This window comes from Ambystoma mexicanum, chromosome 10 (assembly GCF_040938575.1).
Source record: "Ambystoma mexicanum isolate Mex_15411 chromosome 10, UKY_AmexF1_1, whole genome shotgun sequence".
Classification (NCBI taxonomy): Eukaryota; Metazoa; Chordata; class Amphibia; order Caudata; family Ambystomatidae; genus Ambystoma; species Ambystoma mexicanum.
In genome coordinates this window covers 810,740,794-810,745,363 of record NC_090932.1, presented here as the reverse complement: position 1 = coordinate 810,745,363, position 4,570 = coordinate 810,740,794, and the positions used below count along the sequence as shown (strand labels likewise).

The window sequence follows — 4,570 nt, the reverse complement described above, 5'->3', positions numbered from 1 at the left end:
GGAGCTAGGCATGCTTATGAGGTCCCAGCCTGTTTAAAGCACTGTGGCCCAGGCACCACAGTTGCAGCCTGCACTGTTGTAAGTTATTTATATTAAGATGAGCGCTGTATGCAGCGGTCATCCGCCCTGAGTGGCTGCATTAGCATCTACATGGTGCGGATGGCTGCTGTAAGCCCCAGACCCAGGGGTGGATTGGCCTACAGGAAACTCTGGAGAATTTCTGGTGGGCCTCTGCACCATGGGCCTCTTTTGTATTTTATTTTCACATTTTCTCTTAGGAAATGGTTTGGGATTGCTGCAAATGTGTAATATGGGGTCACCTTGAAAATTATTTCCAGGGCCTCTTTTGGTTCCCAGTCCACCCCTGCCCAGACATCTCAATGCGAATCCACGCATGTATTTATTTTTAAAACGAAAAATGTGCATCTGTATCAAGAGGCACACGGTTTGCCTCTGGCTTCCTGCTGCTGGGGGCTGGTGAACAAAGGCCCAGCAACAGGAAGCCAGAGCCGCAGGCAAGCGCATTTCAATAGATAAGATAATCCTTATCTATTGAAACAAGCTTGCCTGGGACTCTGGCATCATGCAGAGCTGAGGCTGTTCACTGTGTTCGTCCTGAAGGGGTGAACAGGGCCGAGCCATCCCTGTTCACCCCTCCAGGGCTAATTTAAAAATGGGCCCCCTCCCTGATCCATGGGTTGGGGGTGGGGGGGCTGTGTGCCACATGTGCTCCAGTGGCCGGGGAGCTGTGGAAATTCGCAGCTCCCCGGACATTTAAAAAAAAAAATCATTCCTGCAAATGAAGGGCGCTGCAGCCGCAAACAGCAGCTGCAGAGCCCCAACTTTACAACAAAAAAAAAAAATAAATAAAGTGGGGGGTGCTCGTAAACAAACAGCATGGGATGGGACGCCTACAGAAATGAGCATATTTAGTTGAATTATGCACATTTCATTAAACTGGCTTTGCATAACCAGCCAAATTGCAAAGCACAAATGGCATTTGCCTTTCATAAAATCAACACACACACACACAGCCAAGCGCGGATATTTTCTTCTGACAGTGTTTCTGAAAACGTTAATATGTGGGGATGCTTTAAAATCCAAGGCCGAATACAAATGTTTTCCCTGGATCTTGCAGTACCAAAATGGGACATTTTAACTTTTAGTTGCTTGTTCTTTTTCATCAGGCTCTATAGTGCACTGGTGAAGTGTCTGGCGGCAAGCCGCCTGATGTTCGATCCACGAGTTCGACTTTAACTCAAATTCAAAGTGGCCAGTCAATGTTTCTCATTTACCATGATTTGAGCCCTGGTTTACAGTCTCTATAAAACACACGTGAGGAATACCGCATTCATTTTTAAAAGACATGCATGTTATTTTAAGACAAAAATAAATAAATAAAGGTTTACAGAAGCTTTAAAGCACCCGCGGGTTACAGGCATTCATGAAGTATACACCTCTGTTCTTTATAAATGAAAGGGCTGATGGCACACCTGGTTTAGGCATTTTATTTTACAACAGTCGCATATTTACGGCTCCATTTAAGCCATTAACTTTTAGAAGGCTGTTTTGAAATAACGCCGGAAGGCATTTGCACTATGTTTGATGTTACTGTTTGATAAAGCTAGCTCAAGGAAACAGCACAATGGGGTATATTGTACATTTTAAAGAATGTTATGCATCAAGGCTGGGCAGAACTATTAGCCTCCCTGTCCAGGTCCCCATCGAGTTGATCCCCAAGGGTCCACAGTTAATAAGGGCCCCAAGCAGGGGTTGTTGTGCTTCTTGTACGTGTGGGTGTCTGTTACCCCCAAGGATTGGGCATTTGCAGTATGGGAGACCCGAGGCTTATTTATTTATCTATTTATTTTATTTATTGCTTCCAGCAGATGGCTATGCTGCATGGGATGCCTCCTTGGAAGACGCATGTATAAATTCCGAAGCACTTATCGACCTCTTGGCAGAATACGGAATTCCTAGTATCGATACCGCCGGTGTGTACTTTTAATACAGATGTTATTAGTAACTGTTATTAATATACATAATGTAGTTTTATGGCACGAGCATAAGATGATTATAGTTATTTAATAATGGGTATTTACAATAACATATGTTGTTTCCTTTTTTTCTAGCGGTGATCCATGCGGGCGCCGCTTCTGCAGATGTGCGAGAGGCATCGGCTCTTGTAGCAGGTAATTATTATAGGTGAACCCTGTAAAGCATGTATGCTTTTTTTTATAGGAGTCCTGATGCTTTCCACAAATTGAGTCTTTGGTGTAAAACATGATGATGTATTTGAAGCATAGGTCTGCCATGTGACGATTTGATGTAGAACCTGGTGGTAACTGTTTTCTTTGGTTTTTATTGCAGATACACCCAGTGTGGGACCAACGGCATCACGCCCCTCCTCAGATCCCCAGACCGCTGGACCATCAGCCTCTGATGCCACCCCCAGGACCCATGCCAGATACCCAACACCTGCGGTGAACCCGTCATTAAAAAGGAAGCACCCTGGCTGGGGTACAGAATGTAAGTATGCTTAAAGGATCACTGAGAGCTACTCTTTTTTTTTCCATAGCAGGTGTCGTTAATATTTCAGCGTGTCTTTAGAAGAACATGAGCGGTCCGTTATGGGGTTTTACAGAGTGCTGCACAGGCCTAATTTTTATCAACCAGTTTCTTTTAATATTTTAAAGGGGTTCGTATACCTTGAGTTTGACCTGAACAATGTGCCGTAATGTATTACTTGGTCTTTAATATAAAACTAAAACTGTTTTTTTTTCTTTTATTTTAGGGGCGTGTGCTGCTGCTGTTGAGAAAGAAGTTATAGCGCAGCCGTCCACTGTGACCCCGACAGCTCGAACCCCTCCAGTTGCAGGTCAGCCGCCTACACCGCTGTTGTATAAAGCCGCTGTTTGTAATGATGTGTTAGATGGGGCAGTAAAGCTCCTTTTAAATGAAAAGCAGGACTTAGCGCTTAAAAGGGGGCGGGTGTCTCAAGGGTCTGCAAACAAGTTCATTTTAAATAAAAAGAGGGGCTTATCTCTTGAAAGGGGGCGGGTGTCTCAAGGGTCTGCAAACAAGTTCATTTTAAATAAAAACAGGGGTTTATCGCTTAAAAGGGGGCGGGTGTCTCAAGGGGTTGCAAATGTTGTAGTACCCATTAACCCCCAACGTATTATTGTTCCCAACAATCATATACCACTGCCTATTGAATCACTCATACCTGTAGCACCTGTTAATGCTGTATCTCCCCAGGAGACACAGACAGGGGGTGCGCTTATACCGGGCCCGGGGCTCCCGGTAGTGGGCTCCGAAAACCTTTTAGACAGAGGGACTGTTAGCCCACGTCCGTGGACCCCCAGCTGTGGTAAGAGCCCACCCACTCATTTGTACTCCCCAACGAGCCCCAACCGCATAGTCTCTGATAGTCCGCCACAGGGGTCTCCGGCTTGGGGTGAGATCACCCCGCCTCCTGTGTACTCTCCAGCAATCCCCATCCGCATAGGCTCTGGTCATCAGCTCTTGTGGCCCCCGGGCTGTAGAGATATAACACCACCCCAGGCATACACACCTACGGTCCCTAACACCAAGAGATCTATTAGGACTTCTGAAGCTCTAGAAGGTGGGGGTGTTCAACCTAACACCAGGGTCGTCTTAGAGGCGACGCCTATTATAATAATTTCAGATTCCCCCATAAAAATAGGGTCTCAAAACTGCGTATATGCATCTGTCATCCGTGAAACAGGATATTCCCCGAAACCCCTTGATCTGTCCTACAGGGGGCCCAACGGTATAAACCAACAAAGACGCATACCCATCATTTATTGTACAGATTCGAATATACAACCCTTAAATAACCCAGCGCCTGTGAATCTCAACACAGCCAACAGTTTTGTAAATATCCGGGCTTCTAAAAAGGGACACGTTGTAAAAGAGTTATTTTGGGCCCCCGGTTTAAAAAAACTGCGAAAGGAAAAACACTTATCAGGCCCGCATAACAGCTCTAGATTATGACGCCAGGCCTGGCGCTTGAGACATCTGTTTGGTAAAAAACATTTAGTAGACATGCGTGAGCGCGTGTCTAAGGCCAAACAAGTCCTTTTCGCTAGGGATTCTAAAAACAGGGTGAACACCATAGCTAAAAAAAGGATGAAAAAGAACACACCACCAACTCGTAAAAACAAACTTGAAAAGAAATGGGTGTTACAAAAGCATATACCGACCCGGCCTGGTTTTTCAGAACCCCCAGAGCCTTTAAGCACAGAGGTGGACCCTGGGATGGGTACATCCGAGTCCTGCTTAAATGCTGCGCCCGAAACACTGCAGCCAGTGTTGGAAAACACAAACACCCCCTCAAACCTTGTTAAAAAACGAGGTATCTCTTTAAAAGATTTACCGGCACGCCGTTTAAAATGGCTTCAAACCCTCAGGCAGCGAAAAATGTTTCTCAAACGCCTGAGAAAAGCTAAAATGATAATCATGCAGCGAGCCCTTAAAGATTTAGAGGCTCAACCCCAAAACACACCCCCTCCGGATGAAACTGACACGGTTTTCTTGCAGAGTATGG

The 4,570-nt window shown here is 45.5% G+C and overlaps 1 long non-coding RNA gene across 1 annotated transcript; it reads left to right on the top strand.

Annotated features, from left to right (window-relative positions):
- Positions 1-2,131: 2,131 nt before the first annotated feature.
- On the top strand, positions 2,132-2,889 carry LOC138493235 (uncharacterized). The gene is made up of 3 exons (XR_011276321.1): positions 2,132-2,192; positions 2,371-2,529; positions 2,795-2,889. It is a non-coding gene; the product is annotated as an uncharacterized lncRNA (long non-coding RNA).
- Positions 2,890-4,570: the final 1,681 nt, after the last annotated feature.